Source organism: Sphaeramia orbicularis, chromosome 24, assembly GCF_902148855.1.
Source record: "Sphaeramia orbicularis chromosome 24, fSphaOr1.1, whole genome shotgun sequence".
NCBI classification, from domain to species: domain Eukaryota; kingdom Metazoa; phylum Chordata; class Actinopteri; order Kurtiformes; family Apogonidae; genus Sphaeramia; species Sphaeramia orbicularis.
The window spans coordinates 15,960,312-15,987,847 of NC_043979.1; the positions used below are offsets into that span (position 1 = coordinate 15,960,312).

General features: G+C 39.6%; 1 long non-coding RNA gene across 1 annotated transcript; it reads left to right on the plus strand.

Moving 5' to 3' along the window:
* Nucleotides 1–122: 122 nt before the first annotated feature.
* Nucleotides 123–26,562, plus strand: LOC115415478 (uncharacterized). Its single transcript, XR_003934821.1, has 3 exons — nucleotides 123–175; nucleotides 23,890–24,007; nucleotides 26,440–26,562. It is a non-coding gene; the product is annotated as an uncharacterized LOC115415478 (long non-coding RNA).
* The last annotated feature ends 974 nt before the right edge of the window (nucleotides 26,563–27,536 follow it).

Genomic DNA, 27,536 nt, shown 5'->3' on the forward strand with positions numbered 1-27,536 from the left:
TCTTGCATCAGCACTATTTGTTGAAGATCTTAACGAAAGACAAAGAAGCAAATGTATATTTTATGAATGTGTGCCTCTGGTTTATCTTCCTTTGTGGGGCTTGTGTATACAATCGAAACCAGCTCTCGAAGAGAAAAGCGCGTTTCTTCTCCTGTCCCCCGATGTCAACGACAAGGTAAGTTGTGGCTTTGGCTGGCTTTTTGATATGCATTTCAAACGGGGAAACTTCACAACCATAGAGGCTAATTTGCAATGGAGATTTTTTTTTTTTATTATTATTATCGTTCTCTGCTTCGGAAAGCAAAACAGTCAAGAGTGTCAAGCGAGTGACAAGTTTGTTTTCCTGTAATGATTTCCGCAAACTTGAGGTCTGTTCTGTTTTGTTCCTTAGACAGTTTGACCTAGTTGGAGTGTGAGCACGTCCCCTCTCTCTTTCCCTCACTCATGCATTGTTAAAGCCGTGGGCCCGTATTAGGCACTCCCAAGTCATCACATGTCAGAAGGCGCTAATACAAATTGTATAGGTGGCTATTAGAACTATAGATTTTATTTGCATTATGATAAAAAATTAACTGTAAGAAAAGTCAATCAAGAGCCAATACTTACAATGACAAAGCAATCTGAAACAGTCTGTCCCTGCTTTGTAATTCAGTAGAGTGAATAAAGTGGCACTCCCTTAGCTGTAAGTGTGACATTAAACCACTATCTATCCTCACTCCTGTGTAACCCTCCGCTTGGCCACAGCAGCACTGGATTATTCATTTGAAACATCAGCAGTGAAACAGGCCCAATGTCTGCGAGAAAAAGTTTCAGAGGCATCCTCAAATGGCTGAGGGGGAAGACTAGGGCCCAGAGGATTTGACTGGAGCGCACCCAGCAATACTCAAGGAAAAAAAAGGCAAAAAAAATAATAAAAAAAGAAGTGCTTTGTTAGAAGAGCGAGAGGCATCCCTTGGGCTGTCTCTTTGAATAAGCCAGGAGTAAAGCATCCAGCACCACCCCGCACCCTCCACTTCTCCTCTCACTCACTCACTCTCTCTCCCTCTACCCACCATCTCATCCCCTCCACCCCCCTCCTCTTCTCTACCCACCTCCTTCCTTCAGAGCGACAGAGGTATAATTGTGCCACGGGGTTTTAGGTGGGGTGACATATCTGTCACCTGGAGACGTGCCGTATCGTGCTCTCTGGAGGAGCCTCGCCTTCCTGTTGGGTGTCGTAGAGAGAGAGAGAGAAAGAGAGAGAGAGAGAGAGAGGGAGCGAAAGAGAGAGATGCCGGCTGGCTGGGGCTGTTTGTTGACTTTTGTCACCACATTGATGCTTTGTAAACTTTCCACCGCCCCAAAGTTTTGTTACCGCGCTCTGGTACATGAGGTGGCTCAGCGACCACATGCATCCTGCAAGACTGAGCCCTTTGTGAGTGTCATTAAATTTAATATACAGTCACCAGGAGCGAACAATGTTTCACAAACTTGGAGAACTCAAGGTTTGAGACACACATCTCGAAGCACGCTCGACAATATGGCTAAAGTTGTTGTCCCTCCTAAGAGGATAGTCTGACTTTAAATGAAAAGTCCCCCTTTTTTTTTACATAAATTATGAGATGTACGTGGTCTTGAGCTGCATCTCTCAAATAGGCCTTCACTCGCTTTCTTTCACCCTCTCACTTCACAGCCAAATCAAGAATTCTGTTGGCAGTGAAATATATTGAATTTGACAACTCCAAGAAAGACTTTCTGGAGGATAGCGTTTTATTTTGGGTGACCTAATTGTACGCTCCCCATGGCTGCTCCTTGTGCGGTATCTCACTCACTCCTGAAACAGCTTCATTTCTACATTCAAATTATTCATCATCGCCTGGATTTATTTCCTCCTTTCTTCACTTTTCATACCTTTGGTGTTCTCTGCGGGGATTTGAGATGAGGAAAAAAAAGTGCTTCTTTGTTTTTTTTTTTTTTCTTTTCACAAGCTATTGTTGAAACACCTTAAGTCTCTGGTGTACGGCAGAAACTGAAGTGATAGACAGGGCTGCCCTATTTACAGCCAGATTAAAAAGAATCACACAGGAAGACAGTGTTAAATGATGATTGTCTATGACATTTAACAATTGATTAAAGAAAGATAAGTTTTAATAGGTAGTGCTGGTGGTGGTAATGTGGGTGTTGGGGAAGCGAGGGAGGGGTGCCTCTCAGCAGCAATATTTTTTTTATGCATGCCATATTCTTCTGCTTGTAACAATGAAATGATAAATTTAACATAAAACATCTAAACTGCATCAAAAAGAGTCTAGTTATTGAAGTTAATGATGACTTTTTTCCACTGTACAAACAAGTGGTACTTTTTCTCAAATACTGCACACAAAGACAACGCAGAGCCCAATTCATTCTATTACAGCACAAAATATATTTAAAAACACTATAACTAACCTCTACATATTTTTATTCTCTGCTTACTTTTGGAGTTTGCAGGAATGAATTTTATTTAGTCTTATTATCTGTCATTTATGGCTAAAACAAATCCATTTTTATCTCAGTATTTCTGCTTGTACATATATAGATGTCAGATATCAACTTTATTTCTAGTAAACACGCATATGTAAAAAACTTACTCCAAATTTTCTTTTTCTTGAATTTATAAATAGAATTGAACAGAGTAAAAAAGTTGTTAGTCAGACTAGCTAAACTATGCATGTTTACTCAACGCTTTTTCCAGGTTATGGCGAACATTTTCAGGAAACTTCATCGGGCTCAATGTGCACATTAGTCGTGTTTGTCAACAGTGTCAAACATCCTGTCAGTCTGCCTCATGCTAATTACACGTGCAAGGAAAGAACGTTAAAAAGAGGGGCAAATAGCACGAACACCTGACACGATCGTAAGATAGAAACATTCGGTGGGAGATGCAGAGTCTGACGAGGAGGCAGGCAGGCAGGCAGGCAGACAGACAGACAGACAGACAGAAGAAGTTACTCAACTCACTGAAACTCCACTGTTTTTCACCTTAAAGGACAAATATGACAGATAGCGTGGGATACTTGTGTTCTCACAAATAGACTGAAGAATGACAGAGATCCGTCAGAGGAGGGCTGTTGGCAAATGTCTAGGTCAGTGGTTATCAAATTCTGACTCAGAGCTGCAAGGTAGCGATTTGAAAGAGCGATATGGGTACGTAAATTATTTTTAGACTGTTATTTTCAAGGTATGACTGTGTTACGTATGACAAACTCTTCCAAAATACCTGCGTGGCATTGAATAATACCCTCCTCACTACTGAGTCGATGTCTAAGAACATGATAAATGTTTGATATGTAAACAATAGCATGCATAATTTCATTCTGCAAGTGAATATTCTGAAATTGAATGCAGGGACACTTTACACAGACTGAATGTTTACCACTAATAGATTCAATTAGTCCCAGTAGATTTTTTTTTCCTCCCTGCCTGTTAAGTACATGTACGCCTAAAATATTTCCTTCCCAAACTTTTAGAACAAAACTACATAAGAAGAAATCCCACATTTCTGCCAAAGAAACAAATCAAGCTCCCCACGAAGAGTCAACACTGACAAATACAACTTCATCTCAGAGTTTAATGAGTTGAATTGTATTGTGCTGTAAATAGTCTCTCTCCGTAGGGCACTGCATTGGCCTGCGGACGGTTCCTGGCATGTCTGTGAAGTGTGGCGGTGCCCTGTGGGGACGGGAACGCACACACACACACACACCAGCCCCACCAGCATCCCCCCTCGCAACAGCTGCCGTGCTGCAGGAGGCAGCCATACCCCTCGCTGATCAAATCTTGTCCGTCACATTTCCCCTAATTAACGGGCATCTGCTTCCCCCATTTTCCCTACATGGCTACACACTTTCCCTCTGTAGTTCCAATCATCTGATCGTTATGACCTTTAACCCCTCCAGCTCGTCTGCCTCAGAGCGCGCGTGTTCGCCGCCGCCCGCCTGCTCGTACCGCTCCCGCCCTCCTTCCCCGCTTACCTGCCCGCCACATACCAGCTGGGGAGATGCAAGGACGCACAAACAAACAAACCAATGAGGCAGTGTGTTCATCTGGAGGACACACACATCACATTTGTGTCTTTTACAATAGCTGCTACTCATGCCAAGCTTCCAGCACTAATTTACTAATTCTCTAAATTCTCTTAATTCACAGTTTAGAGTGTAAGAACGCAGAAAACTTTCCTTTTCACTTGGGGAGAGTAAAATGCTGCCATGTTATGCTTCAGTAAACAGGCATGTATGATATCAGTGTTTCTGAAGGCAAAATACATTTCATATCAGCATTTCTCAGCACGTGTATGTACATATTATAGTTCTATAATGGCTCATGATGCTTATCTTCACATGTTTAACAGTTTTTATGGTGCGGTTTAGTTACAGATAACACTTTGTTGAGGTTTAGGAAACACGCCAGAGCTCAGTTTCACACAGAAAAAGTCCACAAAAATAACAGGAAATTGCTCATAATAATTTTAGTAATAATTAAGCCAAAGCACAATCTATTTCTAAACCGAACCAAAGCGTTTTTATTGCCGTAATTAAAAACCTTACAGTTATCTTAAGTATCTCGGGTTTTTGTTTTGTATATCTATCAGCAACTCAAATCTGTCTTAATCCCATAGGCACTGAGTAAAAAACAGAAATAAAAGTACTTTACAGTAATGAATTACAATATTGCATGTATCTGCGGTTTCCAGAAACATATACCGGCAACATGCTTTCAGGTCGCTGTACTGGGTTTTTATTTTTCACAACAACTTCCTTTTTAAAAGCAGTGCAGTGATGCGAGTGACTTAATGAAACCTGCTCTAAACCAGAAACAAACGCAGAACTTAATTCGCGTTAATATGCAGCCCAATGTTTTTCCAAGAGATTTGGCTCTTTCCCTCCCACTGAAGTGAACTTAGAGTGAGCTCATCTCATTTTGGTGTGGTTTAAGGAGAACTTGGATTACTGTAATGATTTTCATTTCATTGAGAGGAATGACATAATTAAACGTTGGAGGGGGTTAGATGGAGGGTTTATGTGTTATGGTAGGGACAGAGGATGATGATGATGTGTGTGTGTGTGTGTGTGTGTGTGTGCGTGTGTGCATTCCGTCATTCACAACAGAGAGGCACCTGAGCAGGCACCAGCTGGCAATGTGAGAGGTGCGCTCTAATTTAAAATGCATCTCATTAGAAGCAACCCATAGCCTGTCACCATACTCTTTCTCTGTATAAAGACACAGACTGGAATTAATGATTTTCTTAAAAAAAAAAAAAAAAAAAAAAAAAAGAAAAACTCAAAAAACCGCTGTTCAAGTGCTTCTCTCTGTAAATATGTTACATAGGAGGAAAAAAAAATACGGTTAATAGCTTTTTTTTTTTTTTGTTTGTTTTTAAATATATATTTGTTTTAAGCGATGGGAGGTTTATGTAGATTTTTGTGTTCAAGTTTGACCTTGAATTATGTGCATTTCTACTGAGCAGAGATTGAAGGCTTTTGTTTATTTGTTGCTATTGTTTAAAACCCATTTCCCATTTGCAGGGAGAAATATACTTAAGAGAAGTGTTTATTCATTTGTAGAGATGGCTCCACTGCCAAGGAGAGGAGACTTGATGGAAGCTCAGATTCATTAAAACTTAATTAATATGCATCATTATGTAAATGAGGGTGCAGTTAATGAGTTTTTAAAAGAAGCATTCCTTAATTAGTTCACTTTTAATGGCATCATCATTTATCTTTTTCTTCTTTGAAGCAGAATGATGCACTAGATGCAGGCAGTTCTAAAATGCTAATCTACGTTTTATCATCTTATTTTTCTGATTTCCATGTGATAGCGATGACATCTCGAATCTTGTCACTAATGAGGGACGTTTACACATTTTAATGTCAGTTATTTCAATTCAAGACACTGTAAAATTTCTGAAAAGGGGGAGGATTCCAAACAACGCAGAACGCTTATCACATATCCTGAAAAAAATGATAATTAAAAATGTATCGACCAGAAGTTAAATCCAGACCCTTCGGCTACCCACGAATGCGCTCTTTATTTTCAACCCGTTTGGGAGGGGGAAAAAAGAAAAAAAAAATTCTCAACAGTTCCATTTCCCAGAGAACAACACTGGCAGGGTGTCAGAAGACTTGACAAAACCTAGAGACTTCTGACAGCGTCACACTTCTGGATAATTGGTCCCCAGCACTTAAATCGAGCAAACTTCCTCCTTTTAGAGAGGTCCCAATAAAACTTTCTTCACAGTGTTGCACCTTAACCAACACCACATTTTCTTATTCATTGTTATGCATGCCTCACTGCTAGTTATACCATAGCATGCACTGCACAGGAAGTGTTTTTTTTTTTTGTCAGATTTCACTCAGTATCAAATCTTGACAAGACATGAGAACGGGGTTTAAATGGCTGTGAGTGCGTTCTTATCTAATCACAGTGCACTTAAATAAATGCACAATTATATTCTAATGTTACGTTAGATGTGTAGAATTTTTAATGGTTTATTATCTGAAGGCACAATGTGATGTGAACTGCATGACCTAGGTCTGGTTCATACACACGCGCACACACACACACACACACACACACACACACACACTTATCCCCACTTTTCCACATCTTCTCCTCTGATGAACATTTTGATTGTTCTGCCTCAGAAGGAATCAGTTGCATCATTTCTCTGTGGGCATCAGCACTGGGCGGTACAAGCCTTTTGCATTAACAATAAATTTATCATGCATGAGTGTGGTCCTCTCCTGTGAATTGATAAGTGGATATGAATAGGAAAATGTGCATATTGCCTTCGCAAGGATAAAATGACATGGTGAGCTTTAAAGTCCAAATGTGACCACCAATTTGACGTGGAAGTTCATGCAATATGTGTAGAGATTTACTTTTTTTTTTTTTATCTGTCTGCTTAAAAACACAACTTTGACACAGGAAGTTATTGTAAGTTTTTATAGTGAACATCCTTAATTAGTCATATTATTCTTATTTGCTGTATTTATAATTTTTATTATGATGATTATTACTGTTGTTGTTGTTATTGCTATTGTTTTTTTGTTGTTGAAATGTCTTGGTGTTGCTATTATTATCTCTGCTTCTCCTTATAGATGAAATGCAGCAGTTTCTCTCATTATTTAGATGTGCATTCCTGTGGAATCAATTCTCATAGACACATATAAATTATTGTTTAACGAGAAGCTGTATCCTATAAATTATTCAAAGCACCTGGGATTACAATACGAGATCAAATGATAGGAAAGAAAGAGCACTCTGCTGGAGGCAGCCCGCACACGAGCCATCACATCCCCAGTTTGATGTTCCACACAATCTGCTTATGCAGGAATAATTGGGGAGTAACAGACACCATGTGTACAGATGCACCGGCCCAGCTTTTGTACGCCATATTTGGAGAGAGGTAATTGGGCCGCTGGACATGGTCAGCAATGTCACCTCGACTCATGTACATGTTTGTCCTCTGCACCAGCAAAGTTACCAAATAAGCTCCTGAATAACAAGAAAAAATAATCAGCTTGTTTTTTCCTCTCCTGCTGGAATCCTTACACAACTTACAAAGTGTGAAAGAAGAATAAAAAGTTAGGGAGGAGCTTCTTGTTTACAACTTTCACGTCGACATACGTGGGAGCAAACTGTAATAATTTTTTTCACAGTCACTTTTCCTGTCCCGGTGAATTTAAACCAGAGGTTTCAGCAGGTAAGAATATGGAAACAGTAGAATTTATTGGTGTGTTACAGTGCCCTGATGTGTTGTAAAAAGGACACTCCAGTAGATAAGGAGAAAGCCATTGTGTGGCGTGTGACTGATGGAGAAAGGGGATTCAAATTGAGTACTCAGTCATAAAATAAATAATGTGTATGTCACCAAAGTAGGGAGCGGGTAGAAAGAGAAAAGAAAAAGATGACAACGATCAGGTCTCACAGGAACCCAGGGTGTTGTAGGCCAGTAGACGGAGGGCATTGTGGGACTGTTAGAAACATGAGGGATGCAGGTGCACTGAGGGATAAATGTGGTTTTGCTGAGTGTGTGTGGCTGCGCTGGGATAAGGGGGGAGGGGGGGCATGTAATTGCCCCACAGATGGGTGAAGTGTAAAGAGGCAAGAGGCGGGTGAGGGGAGGGCAGGAGCGTATGTGTGCCAGATGAACTACTGTATGTGCATCTATATTGCATTGCAGAAACCTCAACTAAAATTTAAAAAAAAAATGTAAGGTATAAGCTGGAAATATTTTTTATACATTACTATTAAAGTTCTGGAAGCATAGGAAAAAAAGTTGAAGACAGGATCAGAAGAGTATGTGTCCAAAATAAGCCCTAAAGATGTAAATTTTACTCTTTCTACAAAGTTTAACAGGTGCTGCAATACCCACAACAGGACTACTTTCTCTTTCCTCATGAATCCAAAACTCACCTCTGAAAAAAAAGAAAAAGATGTAGCGACTAGAAAACTCAAGAAGGAAGAGGGATTAAGATGAAGGAAGGATGGGCCATGGGGAAGGAGAGAGTGAGAGAAACAAAGATAGAGGGAAACTGAGGGAGTGAGAGAGTGGGAGGGAAACAGGAAGAGGGAGATCATAGCGAGGGAAAAGAAGACCAAAAGATCATAAGAGAAAGATATGCATTTGCACACTAGAGAGAGAAGGAAAAGGGGGGGGAGTGGGAGCCGGAGACCGTAGGGGACTGTCCCCATTCCTGCACCCCACGCTGAGAGCTCCTCTCCTCGACCGTGCCACTTCCGATCAGCCACACAGACGAGCCTCAGCCCCCATGACAGAGCTACTGAGACTGGCGGTGCCAGCTAAAGGCTGGATCCCCACTGAATATACTGACGGCAGAGAGAGAGTGAGAAGTTTGGGCTCTCAGTAGACATGTTCCTCCCTCACTTATTCATTTCAATTACAAGGGGCTTGTATTCCTGCAGGGCAAGGCCATGTCGTGTGATCCACTGTAATGCAGCGAGGGCGACATGGGAAAGACACGCTGATGCACCATTATCTGCATATTATATGGAGCTGGTTACATTAGCAGCTACAGCATGAGGAGAGAAGGGCAGGAAGTCTCCGCTGAAAGAAGCTGAAGTGAAGATGGATGTTAACACACCAACACTAGACAAGTGTATTTATTAAATCCCTCTTGAACACAGATATGCCTAATTTATGTAATACAGCAAGTGATACACCTTGTCCTAAACTGACATTCAGCTGAGCACAAACACTTGAAATAGTTGAAACCGCACACCAAAGTACACCACATCAGAAACATTTACATTTAATCATATCATCATCATAAATGCTCGAGATGTAATTTGCTTGCTTTATGTGATACAGCTTGAAAGGAAACTGCTATAAAAAAAAAAAAAAAAAAAAAACTTGCACATACACATGTAATGTACACACCATCACTGCCATCAGAGTGGAGCATTGTTGCACTTCTATTGTTCAACTGAAAAAAGAAAAAAAAAAAAAAGAATCGATGCCTTAAAGAATATATCGCAGCACACTGATTAATCTCAGGTCTGCTTTGGAGAATAAAATTATATTTTGAGGTTTATCTACCTGAGTTTTTCTTTCTTCCTATAATCTTTGGTTCAATTTCAGAGGAATATGGATGTTTTGTAGTGTGACTTCCCTTTCAGAAAGGACTCCCTTTGTGCAGGCAGAGAAAGTGTTTTATTTGTATTTATGCATATGAATAGCATACGCTGAATGCCAATGATTAGATGGCTTAAGTTCCCCTTCAGAGTTCATATCCTCTATAAAACTGTCCAATTATCTGTTCATGAGCTGCGAGGAGGATATGTATGCATGTGTCTGAAAGCATGCCCAACAGTGCCACCTAGCCCTTGAGAACAGGGGGAGACAGTTTCTCATATCTGTGCCTGCATTAAACTCCACTCATATTTATGATTCATTAGTAAAATGTTCTGAAGTCAGCATTATTTTGTGTTTTAATACAAAGTTTTGTTGAATTTCCATATCTTACACCTGGAAGTTGTTTTGAAAAACATATTGTGCGCAATTGAAAGTGATTACATTTTGGGTTTTTAATGATTAGGGTTACACTAATAATTTCCTTTCCGTACAAAACAGGAAACCACAACACTCTATTGTGAAAATTCTAGTGAAATTCCAACATGGCACATAATATGCATACCTTGTCAGTGGCGCAATATAATACCTCACTGTGAGCGAGTGAGTAATTTTTCGCTGTGTGAGTCTGAGTCTGAGCAGGGGAGTTATTCTCTGCCTGATAACTGCCAAAATAACAGCAGATAATTAGGCCCTTTAGAGCGCTGGGTGTCTCTTAACAAAGGCACCTGCGTTTCCTGTGGTGTTTGCCGTGCACCCCGAGTGATTGTCATTTTTAATCTAGCACTCCCGCTGAGACTTCTTCGGCAGCAGCCGTCTGTAGGGTGCCAAAGGTACCTGCATGGGAGGCATGCAAGTGTACGTGCGCATGCATGTATGTGTGCAAGTAAACTATGCAGCCAAGCATGTGTCAGTGCATGCACATAAAACGCTACATGTGTTAAAAACACCCTGGTGTTTTTCTGAAGGCGTGTTTTTATATTTTCGTGCATGTGCATTTGCAGTTGTGCTCGTGTGTCAAAGTGTGTTTATGTACATGCAGTGCGTTATTAAAATTCTATTAAAAGCTTAAATCTGGCATTCTCCTCATAACTTTGGCATAATTGCCACAAGTTAAATTGGTTGACATTGAAATTGACATCACACCAGAGGTTAATGCTATCAGTCAGCCTCCGCAGAGGAAATTACTTTCCCAACACTCAGGTTTGTATGCTCATACATCTGGCTTACTCAGGACTTGGAACTTCAACAGCAAATGTTTGCAAATGTAAAAGAACGATTTTCAGTTCATCTGAAGGAAATAATTTGTTCTGTTCTGAACATCATCCCTTCATCTACACTACCTCTGACAGTTGACAAAAAAAAAACAACAACCTCCACTTCCCTTCCCCTCTCTCTCTCTCTCTCACCCTCCAATAAAGAAACAAACAAAAAGCCAAATAAACCCGTTGCAATTCCTCTGCAGTGCAGCCATCCACATCCTGGACTGTGCCAGGTTGGGGAAATCATTGGAATTGTTTACCCCACACACACCACCACCACCACCACCACTACTACTACCCTCGCTCCACCCCCAACACTACCACCACCAAACACACACACATATGCACACACATATACACACACCTCCTATCTTCATCTCCCTCTCCTCCTCCTTCTTCTCCCTCCACCCTCCTCTCCCCATCCTCTTCTTCTCTTCTACAAAATGAGATGCCCGTGTCTGATCGCCTGAGCCAATTTGCAGACCCATGTGGCACCCTTCCCTTCAGACCTGGGCATTGTGCCTCTCGCTCCCTGGCAAAGAGGCGAGGAATTATTTTTATCCCCCAAACACGCGGATATGCACCAATGATTTCAAATGCCTGCCTCGCACATTGTCAGGGATGATTTTGGCCAGGTGCCAAACCTATTATATTGATCTCTCTTTCTCTGTATTTCAATAGCCACAGACAATGCAGATTTACTGCAGAACATATTAGGGAAATAAAAATCAGTCTCAGGCACTAAACTCGGTGAAACTGATGGTAAGAATTATAATGTTTGTGTGTGTGACTCCATTTGTGCTTGAGCGTACTGTGCTTTCTTCCTAAATTTTGTTGAACAAAACAGCATTCTCAGGTATTAGTTTATCTCCTTTGTTACCTAACATGTGCTGTATTCTTTAGTTAGTCGAACGTATGACTCTTACTTGCTAGGGTTAAACCAAATGTCTTATTATGTTCTGACATATTCTTATCATGTCACTGAATATCATAACATTTGATCCATCATTTTTTTTGTACCTCAGCTTATTGCTTTGGCATCTAGATCTTTTTCCTTGGAGTGCGTTACTGGCATGTCGGCTCTGGCTTTGGTTGGAAACTATGAGACCTCCGATGTTTGCCGAGGTACACACGGGAATATTCAAATGTTGAAACTGGCAGGGAATGGGCTGTCAGCTAATGAGCGTGTCTATGAGAAAATGATTTGGTTGTTTCCTGAGAGGGAAATCACAGAGAATGGCTAAATGGGAGCTCTCCGAAGAGACTCCGCAAAGGCTCAGTGTGCTGCGATGAGACCGTGTAGGGAGGCCAGCGGATTGGATGAACACTGTCTGTCTGCCTCAGTGCCAATGTCATTAGTGCTGAGGACTGAGAACGACCACCATGTCCCTTTTGATTGCCATTAGAGCCTGGGCCAAACAAAGAACCAAACAAAAGGCCCTGAATACACTTGGAGTGGAGGTCATGCCAGCCACAGAGAGACTTCAATAGCAGAGCGTTTGGTGTCCTTTAGACCAGCAATTTTCAGCTTGTTTGGCACCGTGGCGCGATTTAACAAGACAAAACATACTGTATCAATCATGCACAGTAAATAGACTTATCACATAAAAAAACACTTCATGTGAAAACCTTCGAGCTGGTGCCATGAATATTAAATATTTAAAATAATAATTGAATTCATTTTGGTAGTTTTCCAGATGTGTTTTGTGCTAAATATAATGCATTAAACTGTGCAACAAACATAATCAATGCCTTTATTTATCTGCCAGGAAGTGGAATTTATCACTGAACAATACAAATATACAGAATCCAAGGGGACTTTTATGTTTTGGTGCTACTAGAACCTTGTTTAGGTTGCAGAAAAAGATTGTGGTTTATTTTAAAATACTGATAAATATATAGTGATTTTTTAATGACACCTTTGCAGACTTATCCTGTTTATCTCTGACCCCAACCAAGTGTTTTCAATGTCTATAAACCAACCATAAAAAGTCAAATAATTCTGTCACTATGTCAAACTGACATTTACAGCGTTTTATTATTTTTTGTGAAATAAAATATAATGTAGCCAGATTTGCAGACACGGTTGACAGCATCATGAAGGGCAGATTCCTATATTATTGCTGTCAAATGTTGAAACAGAGTGGTATGATAGTGGAAAATATGACCTACAGTCCAATGCAATGGCGTTAATATAATTTCCTGTATAAATTTACTGTATAAGTTTTGTGTGGCTGGCATTAGTATAATTTCCTGTATAAATGTACTATGTAAGTTTTGCGTGGCTGTAAATACATCACTAAAACTAACAAGCTGAAAACTTATGCAAAGTAAGAATGCTCTACACAGGACTGCACAAGGATGCTGGATTTATGTTATGCATTTACACATACAAGAATATATAACTGTCATTTAAAGTTTAGTAGAAGATTTCAATTAAAATCTGTCTTTTTGTATTATGCCAAACTTTCCTCTTCACATTTCTTTGCTTTAGACTAGTGTTTCTCAGCCTTTTTTGAACAAAGCCTCACTAACGGCATCATGAGCCTCCTAGTGTCCCCCCTATCCCCAAAAACATTTTTTTTTTTTTTTTGGGGGGGGGGGGGTCGTCTCCATTATACGTCGGAGCTTACACAGGTCTTTACGCGGGGGGGGGTTGAGTAATGTACAATGTTGTGATGTACAACAGTAGTCACTAACGCACCCCCTTTGTGCCTGAGCATCGTCCTCTCAGCTTTCTCGTTCCAAATGCCCCCCCCAACAATGTCGCTCATGCCCCCCCCGAGAGTGTCCACACCCCCTCGATTGAAAACCACTTTTTTAGACCCTTTAGCTGCCAAATTGAAAAAATAAGCAAAAGTCAATATGTGAGGGTTTTTTTCCTTAATGTTTTCCTTACCATTTGAGTTTTCTAAAAAAAAAAAAAAAACTGATCTCCACTTCAGTTGGATTAGAAGGGTCATATTTATCTCACTGTAGCCAATTTTTAAACGCAAAACATTTACAGCATGGAATGAAGACGCAGCTAATGAGGGCTTCAGCTGACCTCTGAACATCTTTGACAAGAGGAACACCTTATTGTTTGGCCTTGAGTTTTCCCACATTGTTTAGACAGACATCCAGTGGTAATTGAGGTTAAAATGTCTCCACAAAGCACAAAGGTAGATGTCATACAATGCGTAGATTTCTCGGTGATATTTTTTTTCCTCTCTTAAGAGCTGACCTGGCACAATAATACCCTTTGAGTGTGAATACAACATATATGGAGCTGCTTTTGCATACTACCTAGACTTTCCTTATATTGCTGCAGAGACATGACCTTAAACCTAAATAAAGGCCTTTCTGATATACAGCATTTTCCACATCAAAAAGGGAAAAAATAACTTGCTACTGGAACTTTTATTGTAAATATCTTGGAAATACATCAAGAGTGACTGTTGTGAGAATAGAACTAACACATTGTCCATACTGACTTCTTTGCTTTACAAAGTTGAGGACTATCAAGTTTGATGTCAATGAAAATGCTCGATAACATGGATTTCTGTATAATGTTGGTGTTTGTGTATGATTCCTTGCATCTGTTCTTGTGCAGGATATCCTCACTGATCCCATAAGACTCCTCTGGCTGGTGTCCCATCAGAACTCGTCTCTTGAACGAGAGACAGCTCAATGGTGCTCAGATGGAGAGAGTATTGTCAGAGGAGCTGCATGTGACTAATCAGGACTGGGCTCAACTCCCTACTTCCCAAACCATATTCTGCTGATTCAAAAGGCCACTGAGACTCCATGGTAATGGAAAAGCATGATGGGGCCATCAGACAAAGTCAAGAAATACTGCGGCTGATATTGCTTTGGTTGATGTCCAACACAATATGCGGTAATATATCTGCAGAGCTGTTGAAAGCCATTACGGCATTCATTATATGATGTAGATAAACAACTGATTGATCCACCCTGGTGTCAATAACTGGCAAACTGACACTAAGTTTCAGACGAAACACGACTGTCTGTCTGCCTTTTTCCATATGCTACCCATCTTGCTGTCTCTATCCTTTTTTCATTCCCTTTTTATCTCCGCCTTTTCTCTCTCTCTGGTCATTCTCCGCTCTGCTCCGAACCTCCACACACATAAAATGGAGGGCAGTGCTGGGGTTCATATTGAGAACTCATTTGTGGTGCAACCGGCCCCCTACCCGCTCAGCAGTTGCCGAGGGGACCCAGGGGAGCCCTATCACAGCTCTATATGCAAATGTCCTTGCACCTGGGCAACAGCGTGGGCATGCTGGGACTGGGAGCTTATTTATGCAAATCTCAGGGAGACAGTCACAGCACAACACAGAGCCGGCCACAGACACTGATGGCCATATCTCCCCGCCAGCACAACAACTAGTTGGAAAAAACGTGGAAAACATGAAAGATGTGGACAGAGTTGCAAAAGAGGGAGCGAGGAGTCACAGAATCAAGGAGATTGGTAAAATGTACAGCTTGTGCTAAACAAAATGTATGGCTGCTGCAGATGGATGTACTCTATGGAGGGAGGGATGGTGTCTTGGGATGTCTACAATTGGCAGGTGTGTAAAAATGCAGTTTGTTATTTCTTCGTGCAATCTGACAATTAACAAGCGTGACAATTATTGATGAAATGCTTGTTTTTAGAAGTTTCTTTTTTGCATACACACAGGTAATAGTGCGCACACAGGCAAATACACGAGCACACGTTCCGCAGAGGTGTTTGTTTACCATCACAACACCACTGACAAGAGGCAATAACACTGAATGTGTTAAAGCGCTCGACGGCTAAAGGAGAACAAAACCAATCTTTGTGTCTCAGCTGGCCCTGCCTCCCGACTGGGCCGCACCACTGTGAGAGACATCACACGGGAAAATGCTCCCTCTCTGCGTACAACAGGCCACATTAATGTGCAAATGTATGCAAGAAAATTTCAGAAAAGCTGAAATTACAGAGCCAAATTAGGTAGCTGTGCTCAAATTGTTGGGATTATGAATAATTACAGCACGTTTTCTGGAACTTTTCTCAATTTCCTGCGAAACAATGAGTTTAGTGGTTTAATTGAGGAAAATCCAAACGTGGTGTGAAGTTATTTTTTTCCCACTGGCCCGAGGTAGAGCTAGTAATACTGTACTCGCCTGCTGAATGTGTGGACAGAGAAATAATGATGTTTCTTGGTTTTCTCCAAACTTCTATCAGCTTATTTTTCTTTGTAGTATCTGCCAGTTCTGCAGAAAACCCAAGCTGATCACTTTCATCATACTGTCTGTCAGCAGAAAGGCTTGTAAGACCTGATTGACTGAGGTGACAGCTAGACACAAATCTTTCCTTAAAATTGGTGATGCTACTTATTTAAAATCATATCCCGTTACAACTACAGTTACAAGTTAAGGACTTTTAAACCTAAAGGTCTCTTAAACCTGAAAAAGTTTAGTTTAGACCAGACAGCGATGGATAAACCAGAGGTTATGGATAGATATGGAAACTGATAAGATTTTGTTTACACCAATACCATTGCTGAAATGCCTTAATAATTCACTAGTCCATTCCTGACCAATTTGTGTGGAAAAAAGGAGCTCTACACAGCTTTTCAGAATCAACACAAGTGAGTTATCATCTTTTTAAAGCTGCTATATTTCCACATTAACTCGATACAGACTTCGTCAACTTGTCATCCTTCGATACAGTTCACACACTCACTGCTGGGCCCTACTCCAAACACTGAGCTTTGCTGCCTGATAATTTGTTCAAGCCCACACAATACTGTACAATTAGCTTTGCCATGACAGTGTCGCCATAGTCTATAGCCTATGACTGCAGTTAAATATCTTAAAAAAGAATCTACATAGAGGTGCAATTACCTTTGAGCAAGTGAGTTAGAAGAAGTTTCATTTCATTGTATGTTTGCATGGAGGTACATTTTAGTTGCTGCCCACCACTTTTATCAAACCCAATGGCTTAGTTAGTTGGTTTCATTTTCACTGTAGTGAAGAATGGAGACAGTTCGAGTGAATCCCTACTAGGATCTTTTCCCAAATCCTTACAATAGGTCACAACTCACAGATCTGTTTGTTCATTTACTTAGATCAGTTGAGTCATACCATATTTACATTCCAAATGGCATAAACCCCTTGCAACTTTTACTACCTAATAACAACATATACTGCTATAGAAGATGCTAAAAGACCCATAAATTACAGTAAGGAGTTGATCTGTAGGAAGAAAAAAGACTGAGTCAAACCTATCTTTGAACTCAGCGATCTGAGCTAGATGGTTGAGTGAATTCCTACTTGGATCTCTTCTCTGAGATCCACTCCCAGCCACAAAAAAAAAACAGTACTCATACAGACATCCACTCACAGAGAATCAGTCACTCTCAGGATCTTCTGTAATGCAATCATCTGCCTCAGATTCGTCCTTTTGGGTGTGATCAGCTAATTCAGGCTCAAATGACTCAAATGACTTGTCCAACCTAGATCCTCTTGGAGGGTGATTCAGAATTATCTGTTTCCCATCACTAGTCATGAACAAAATCATAGTAGGACACACTGCAAGCTGACACATCAACTATTAGTATTATCTGTTGATTTCAAACCTAGACAGTGGAGACAGCATAGGTTTACCTGACTAGTGTCCTCATAATTCACTCATATACCTTTTATTGTCTGTTTTAATGACCAGAGGGTTATTCTGCTTCATCCTCTCACTGAAGCTGTAAAACTGACAACTGCTTTGACATAAGGGGGAGCCCTAGACTAGTGAGTGAACAGGGTAGTCAGGTTGATTCCCAGCCCTAGTCATGGAGGGTCTCTACAATGGTATTATTCACCCTGATGCACCGACCTGAAGGCTGACTGGAAGCTTTGATACTCTGATCACCAGGATCCTCTGCCATTTACCTTCTGTTTCAAATTCAGTAGAGAAGAGGAAAGAGATGTTGTAGCTAAGAATGATGCCTTACCACTCTTTGTGGTTTGATTGGGAGCTGCAACAAACTCGGATATGACGTTAAGTTGCCTTTAAAAAATGTAGATGAGTCCATCATGAAAAGCAGATGAAAGCAGTCTTTGGTGATGTGGACCGAGGAAGAAAAATGTCAGACAAGCAAATGACTTAAAGAAAGAGGTAGATGGAAGAGGGGAGGGGATGAAGGAGGGCTAGGACAGCTGTTGTTACTGTGTTTGATGTAGTGCTTGACAAGAGAGAGAGTTTAGAAATCCTTGTGTAGTACGAGGCAGAGGAAGAGAGGGTTCATTTAAATGCATGCTCATTCAGGGACCATACCGAGTGGGTGTCTGCTGAGAATTCATCATGGCCTCACTGATAAAGCCTCAGCCTCTTAGCAAGGGGAAAGGAGAGACAGATCACTCTCTTGAGGTGAGATTGCCTCGTGGATGGACACTTGTTATGTAGAAATACACAACACTGACGGATATTACCGGGGCACTTTCGGACTGGATAGTCATCCCTCCACTCCCCATCCATCTATCCATCCATATATCCATCCATTCTGCCATTTCCTCGGGTTGAGTATGAAGTGGCCTCTGGAGACTATAGGCTGCAGACTGCATCGGTGATTAAAGCGTCACAGCAATTAGAAGTTTTAGAAGGAGTTTTATACATTTTTCTATACAAAGAACTTAAGAGGATGTCTTACAACCTATGAAAATATGTTGAAGAGTAATCCTTTCGCATTTTGAAAAACACCAACCACCTGTTACCCCTTATTCAGCTGCTACTTATAACATTTTGGTTCATATTTTAAGCTTTGAAAATGCACACTTTCTATCTGCAGCTCAGTACTCTCAGTCCAAATCAAGACTGAATATAAAGATAAATGACCTGATGCCATTTCATTCTGCTATGATATCTTTCCAAGCTTCTGTGATAACCGGTATCGTGCCACTAAAATCTTAACACCCATCTATCCGTTTTCAGAACCACTTAGTCCTCGTGAGGGTTGTCCGCTACCAATGGACGAAGGTGAGTTTCACCCTGGACGTATCTCCAGTTCATCACAGAGCCGACATATACAGACGAACAACCATTCAAACATCAAACCCAGAACCCGCTCGCTGTGAGAAGATAATGTAAACCACTGCACCACCAACAGATTTTGTTAATTACAGCTGTCAGTCAGAAGGAGGGAGATCTCTTGTTTCAGGTCAGGCCACTTGATTGAATTATTTTAATACACGGAGATGAAAATATGGGATTTTTGTCCAGTGACCCACCTCCAAAAATACTACCAAGCAATCTGAGCAATCTATTAAATGTATATAATATATATGAAAAGATTTGATTAAACCATAAAACATGATACCAAAACCTGACATAAAAAAGTAGACTCTGAATATAGCTGCTTATGATGTGTATATATATTTATACTGACAGAACAAACCAGTACTCACTTTTGTTCTACATATATATATGAGGAAAAAAAGTGACATTCTAGTGACTCCTCCCCTTCTGGTTGTACCCTATGGGACTTTATATCTGAAAAACAGAAGTCTAAAGTCCATTTCTGATCTGGTTTGAATTATGCATCATTTACATATCTGATGTTTATTGTTTATTATTGCAGACTGTGAACAGTAGATGTCTCTACACCGTCAACATGACCAGAGTGTAGTGATTTATACCTCCTTAAATACTTTTTACACTTTGCTCTTGAACATTGAGATGACATACTGTATGCCAGTGTAATGGTCTTCCTGGTTTTGGTGAGAGATGCAGTCTACTGAGCTGCTACACACAAAACTACATACTTCTTTACAATCCTCATGACAAAGGGACTTTCTCAATTAGTAAAATCATATTTTCAGAATCAAATTAATTAATTAAGGTAGGTCCCATGGGACACATTGGAAGGGGCAGGATTTCAGCTCTTTATACACATTCAAGTTCAGATACAGTGAAAAAATGAAAAAACATCATTGGAGCCAGTGTGTGTTGTGTGTGTTTTGGGATTTTTTGTTAATTATGCTACACAATCAAAGGTCGTGGGTGATAGTTATGCATGATAATGCTAGATGCAACTCACTATCAAATAGAAAAAAGAAAGAAAAGGGAAATTAGTTCTGAGACGGTCATGGTGGACTCAGTGGAGGCTGCATCTGTAGATATAAACGGGCGAAGTCAAGGGAAGGTTAACATCTGGTCAAAAAAAAAAAAAATAGGACCAATGGCCCTGCAGCTTACCGGCCAAATTAAAAGCTTTGGGAAATGTATCCGTATGCCATTTATTATCACCCAGTTCTGTGTATTTATTATATTACAGAAATAGCCCATGTTCTGGTCATATTCCAATCAGATCTGTAAAAAATTCAAATTCCAACTTGATATCATTGATACTTACTAATTTATTGGATCAATCCACTTCCTATCTCTTATATAATGGGAAAATTTTTCAAAGTCACACCAAATCCAGAATCAGATCTGGACTGAAATAATTTCAATACCTTGGGTTGACCTTATCATAAAGAAGCTGTATACCAAGTTTGAAGTCAATCAGAACTGTAGTTTGGGAGAAAAAGACGATTGAAATTTTTTCCCCATAACAGCCCATGTTGAATTTTGCGTCAGTTCCAGATCCAGAGGAAGATCCTGATCAGCATGTGGACATTATGTTTTGGTCATCTCCCCATCAGGTCTGTAGTGTAGAAATTTTAGGTTGATATCATTTATATTTTATTTAGTTATTGCATTGATCCACTTCCTATCGCTTAAAAAGGGGACATTTTTCAAAGTCGCACCAAATCGAGAATCAGATCCGGATCCAAATAATTTCATTAACTTTTGTTGACATCATCATAAAGAAGCTGTATACCAAGTTTGAAGTCAATCGGAATTGTAGTTTCGGAGAAGAAGACGATTGAAATTTTCGTAACGGACGACAGACGACAACAGACACTGCACGATGACAATAGCTTACGGCCTGTCGGCCGGTAAGCTAAAGAATTACAATCATCTACACCAAACTTATATTTTTGGGTAGGTAATTACTTATATTTTCAAGAAAATGTATTTTGAAATGAGAAAAAATTTGTGAAAAAAAATTTGAGGAGTTTTGAGTGTAAATGTTTGGAAAGTGACAAAGTTTTGTGCCATCATTCTGGATTCATAATATAAACTCTTATAAATAAACAAAATTTATTCCAAATACATTTATATTTCACTATTATATTATTTATGTCATATTCTAAACACAGTGTTTAAAATTAATAAATGCATATATCTATGCAAAATACATTTGAATATAATGTTAATATTATTTGTATGTTGTAAATACTGTACAAAAACATATATGATATTGATAATTGAAATAAAAAAAATGTTTAATTTGATATTTACTTTTGTTGCCCATCTGTGACACTGCCATTTGTCAAAACTCTTGCTATTTAGGTATGATAAAATATTTGTTTCCTCTAACCAGTTATTAAGTTGTAAAACAGAGGGTTTAAGGTATACACTGAATACATTTTAGGATGAAAATGTCATAGCAAAAAAAAATAGACAAAATTTTGTCCATCTGTGACACAGTAGTTTTTGATATTTTTCATTTTAAAATATTTGAAACTAAATTTTGCCCTTTGAGTATGTTTAAGATGGCATTTAGACCTTTCCAATTATGTGTAATATTTGTCTTGAACTTGTCTGATTCAAAAGTTATAAATCAAAAAGTAGTGGATTGTCCATCCATGACGCCCTTGACCTCACCCAAACAGTTCATTCTAAAGAAAAAAAACAACAGTTGTCACTTTAATGTGATTATACACTAGTGGAAACATTCATTCATTCATTTTCTGAACCCGCTTTATCCTCACTAGGGTCATGGGGGTCGCTTGGAGCCTATCCCAGCCACATAGGGGCGAAGGCGGGACAAGTCGCCAGTTCATCACAGGGCTGACATATAGAGACAAACAACCATTCTCACATTCACACCTATGGGCAATTTAGATTAACCAATTAACCTATCAGTGCATGTCTTTGGATGGTGGGAGGAAGCCGGAGTTCCCGGAGAGAACCCACGCAGACACGAGGAGAACATGCAAACTCCACACAGAAAGGTCCCACCCCCATCAACTGGTGTTGGTATCGAAACCAGGACCTTCTTGCTGTGAGGCACGAGTGCTATCCACTGCACCACCGTGTCACCCAAGTGGAAACATGTTTGAGTATTTTTCATTTTTGTAATTGAACTTCCTATATCTCGTTAAATATTACACAGTGGATACAGTCTTAACTTAAACTGTTCACTCACCAGAACACTTGGTTAAATCTCTGCTCAATTGACCCATATTTGTCGTTTTCCTTCTCTACTCAGTCCTTTTGTTAACAGCACACTCAATAAGTGAATGAATTTATATTTGTGACCTCACTTCCTTCTAATCCATAGATTTCTTATTGACAAACAGGACTACTTGACTGCTCTCCATTATGCAACATCACACAACTTGATCTGTTTTACCATCAGGGTGGATGACAAGCAGTCCTCAGATATTATTAAAGCATTTATATTGTAAGATCCAGTCACTGGACAATTTTCACACATATTAAGCATGTGTTTAAACTGTTCTGTAAAACATATATAAACCTTAATTAGCAACGGGTTAGCCAACAGTTGCTAATATCCTTATTCAGTACATATAAAGCAATATTAGAACAAAGAACTCAAAGACGCTTAAGTGAGGAGTCGTGTGATTTTTTTTTCGTACCATTTGATCTGTTTTTATTGGAAATTTAATCGTAGCTTTAGAAAAAAATCAGACCATAAGCAGGAAGCCTGGCATCATGTTCTGGCCTTGACACTGTATTTTACAATGTGTGCCAACAGCTTTTGTGGGAAATCTGCTTGATTACTGTATTACTGTACAGGGCTGGCAATGTGAAACGCAGATGGCAGAGTGAATGAAAGGCCAACAGAGTGTTTCTGTTGGTAGTAATGATTAAGGAAATACAGTTTATGTTAATTAAAATAATACAACATCAAGATACAAATGCTTTTAAAGAAAAATTATTACAGCAAAGTCAGGATCAGACTATTTTTTTTGTACACATCCAGATGTAGAGAGTGAACGGCTTTCACAGATGTAGATTTAACTAAGGGAACACTTACATGGACAAACATTTAATGACACATCACTCAGCTTTGAGGACCAATTAGCATAGATCTGCAAACACAGACACGAGAACAATGGCCTTAGGTGGTAAGTGCTGAGTATATGTGTGTGTTTATGTACTTAGGTATGAGTGCATTACAGTTTTTCAATTGCATGTTTTAAAAAGGCTGTACAATAGTTAAAAATGACTGTTTGGATTTCTGTACTTGATGGTTTCTCAAAATAACAAAAGCTTAATGGTGTGCCAAAAAAGGTAGCTTAAATGTAGGTTATTCAGTACTTTGCAACACATTATACTATTACCACACCGTGTTTATAACTCATACTATACCTAATATACTTTATTATACATTATTGTGCTCAGAACACCAGGCAAAGATAGTTGACTCTTGATTACAGTTCATCTAAAACTCTTTGGAAGACTTGACTAAAGTACAAGGATGCCGGTGACACATTGCTTATATAATGCAGGTGCAGGTGAGGTTTTCTCGCTGAATCAGCATGCAGCCTGTGTTTTTTCTTGTTGTGCTTGTTCTGGCAATTAGCTTTTGAACTTTCATCATGTCCTTGGATAGAACTGTCCTACCTACATCCATCTGCCCCTCTGCAGAAGACTCCTGCTAAATTCCACCCTCAGAACAAATCTCTCCTGTTTCTTTCTCCCACTCTGACACTAGCTAAAACAAGTCCCACAAATTCATACACAAGGTTCCATCTGGTTCCACTCCCGAAAAGTAACTGATTTTTGTGCTTTTTTTTTTTTCATATCTGATTTGATGGATGGAAAAACTTTTTTAGAGTGCAGGGAGTTTTGGGGGGCTGGCATGGCAGTGGTGAAGTAGGCAGCAATTAGCGTGGTGCTAATGAACTCCCTCTCATTATCAGTGAATCAACAGGCCTGTGCTAATTACGGTTAGCAGGACAGACTCCTCTCTCCCACTGCGACGGGCTTCAAGGTCCCTCCGGAGCGGCAGCACACCGGATGGTCTGCCAACAGCCACAGGTGCAAAGCACTCACTGCCAATGTTAAAAACAGAACATAACACATGCACATGCACACACACACACACACACACACACACACACACACACACAGAACCCCAGTGTACACTACCACACATGGATGAAACCACCAGTACTCTGTGGTCATCTGATGCAGATGGCCATCGCACAACCTCTTTGTAACATATTTGTTATAAATTAAAGTGCAGTTAGCCTTTTATCACTCAATAATAAGCACAAGAGAGATGTATGATGATCTCTTCAGTGTCCTTGTTATAAAAACTCACTGGGACTTGGCGTATTTTTTCATTATTCATTGCTCTTTAATGGAATTTCAGTTTATTAGAACTGGATGCTGGCCATCACCCTTAACACAACAGTAGTTTATTATTCATCAACTTAAATGCTTGGTCCTAGTAACTTAATAACACCAGTAAAAATATGTAACAGGTGCATCTGTTTACAGACCACCTTTAACCCTAACAATGTGATAAAACTACAGACACACAGTTTCCCTTCACATCAGTTCAGTTGCTGTGGCTCAAGTTCACACTGTAACACTAAAAGTTCAATTTAGATTTGCTGCTCAAATCTGAAATGTATTGCATGGCTATTCTCTGATTGGTGTTGGATTATCCAGATTTTTTCACATTGTTTCCTTCAGTAAAAGTATTAATACATACTGTGAAGTAAGGTTACTCATTCCAAACCTTACCGTTAAGAAAAATTATATAACTATAATCCAGTATTTATTGTGCAGTATAACGCTTCCTGTGAGTGTTTTACTGTTATACATCAGAGGTATTTGACTATAACTGGAGGAGGTCTAATAAATTAAGCCTCTTCCTTATCTTAGGTCCTAACAGTTATGTCCATAAAAATGCAGGTGTATGCTTTTTGCCACATTAACGCAACATAATGTTTGTATTAAAGAAAGTATCAAATGTGCAGTTTGCAGTTGTAATAGTTGTTAATAAAATATATCTAACTAATGCATTGACCCGTGGGGATCCACAGGTTCTAAATGTGGTAGTTTTTATACTGATGTGTATTCGTGCATGGTGTACCGCATTTGTCCAGCAGTCACTGCCAAAGCGTTGTAGTTATAGCAACGTGATTATAAGCCTATTGTATTCCAAAATTACTAATATCTCCAAAAATATTGGTTCTATGCACTTGCCATTTTCGCTAATCTGTTCGTTGACCAAAAATGCAAAAGTGTGGCAAACTGCAGCAGTCAGGTCTTTCCAGATTTTGTGTGGATCCCAGGACACACATACATGCACATACACAGAGGCCACTTGGCTTTTATAATATAGATGTTGAAAAAAGCTCTGTGTATGAGATTTTCAAAAAATCAAATATGTATCAGATTCAGAACCAAAATGGAAGTGGCCCAGATTAGAATTGAAAATCTCAAATATGTGTGATTTGTGTCATCCTGAAAAAAAAAAAAAAAACAGTCATTTATGAGCAAAAGCATTAGATTTGGGAGACTTTAGCCAGTAGTGTAAACGTTTCCTTTGTCAGTGTGTGAAAAGAAATCACTGTAACATCTGTAGTGTAATCAGAACTACAGTGTCATAGTACACACACATTACAGTTTGGTATGTAGCTCAGTTTTTGGGCCACAGTTCACTGTACAATACAATACAGTAAAATGAACAAAAAATGCAAATGCTTAGTTTCTTATCATTCATTTTGAATGCAGAGTGAACTTTACTTTTTTGCTACTTGCGGCTGTGCAAACTGGTGGCGAAACACATGAAAGTGGATGGGACGAGATGCACAATATAAGGAATAAAAATGTCTTGTTATGGTTGAATGTCACAATAGGAAAAGAAATAAAGATGATGTTAAAACTAAGCATTCAACCTCTAAGGAGAACAACTGGACTGGATTGAGCTGGACACACACTAAACCACTACACAACACAATGAACAACTGTTAATGACAACTGGAGCTGACTGTCGTCTTTGAGAGTCAAGAGAGGAACACACACTGAACCACCTACATATCCAGTGCAAGTTACTTCCAAACTGTAATACATTACATATTACTTGTTACTGATATTTAAAAGTAATTCCTTACCTTGCAGTATTACTGTCTCAGAATTGTAGTGGCAAAATTATATGTCACTTCTGTAACAGTCAAACCCAGGTCACTTAGGCTACTCATCACTGACATTTGTGTAATTTCTATCTAACTATACAAACTCATATCATTATATAACTTGTGTGCCTGTTACTTTAAACCTCTTCTATTCCTAAGTGATCGCACTGACACATGGCACACAACATCCTACACTATCCATATCTAATGTCACAGTACACACTTGAACTATTGTACAGTAGAACATGGAGTGTTTTGTCTCATGCTGTCGCACATGAGGTAACCCCATCTTACATCTTGTGGTTCTCCCCCTTTTCATAGAAGAGGGACCCTGAGTGTCTCCTGTCTATCTCATGATGGCTCCATGATGGTTTGACTACTCGTCAACTGACTTTAACTTTGGCATCATTTCTGTAAGAATCACGTCTGTCATGCCATAGCTTGTGTGTATAAAAACTCAGTGCCTGTGCCTCTCCTTACCCCTTTACCTCCTACACTTTAGCCTTGTGCTTTTGTTAGAGAGGAGTCCTCCTTGCAAGGGGTGAATAAACTCACACATAAGACCAGCCTTGACCAACCTGTGTTCTCTATTAACAGATTTTTTCACCACAGTGGAACTGTAATGTGGCATTGTAAGGCATTGTAATGTGTTACATGACTCCTGTATTACTTTGAATTAGATACAGACTCTCATCATAAACGGAGCATACCTCCACCCAACAAAAGAGATAGGAGAACCTTGGGACACATAAATTTGCGCCCTGAAGTACAAATGGACGGATAGCTCAGTACGTAACACTACGGTCTACGATGTTCGAATCCCAGCAGGAACGCTTGCATTTTTTCAACATTTTACATGTTCAAACATGGGCGCGGCACCGAGAACAGTGGTAGATACATAAATCTGCAATTGATGAAGAATTCTAACTAGTCATAGAAACGTTAGCTTGGCTTGGCATTGCTGGTCACAGGGATAATGCTAACTACCTTCTGTAAAGCAGGGTTAGTGATGAGTATACGTCCATGTCGTCAATGTACTGTCTTCTGCCACCCTCACCAATTCACACCAACAGGAAACAGAACTTTCCTGACACAGTTTTGATTCAATAAAGCCTTGCTGTTTTTTTTTCAATTGAGTTATTTAATTATGGGCAAAAAGCATGTTCTAATACAAGCGCTATTAAACATGTACCGTGTAAAATATTACCGAAAATGGATTAGTAATGCCTTACATTACTGCATTACAGCAAAAAGTACTCTGTTACAGTAATCAAGGGAGTAGGTTTGACTTTGACATTGGTGGGGACACAAAAGTGCTCACATAATGAGGCCTCTTAGAATACCAGACTAGATACAAAGCTCCAACTTTACAGCAACATGGGTGAAGCATTGTTACTCAGATCATCACACTAACATTT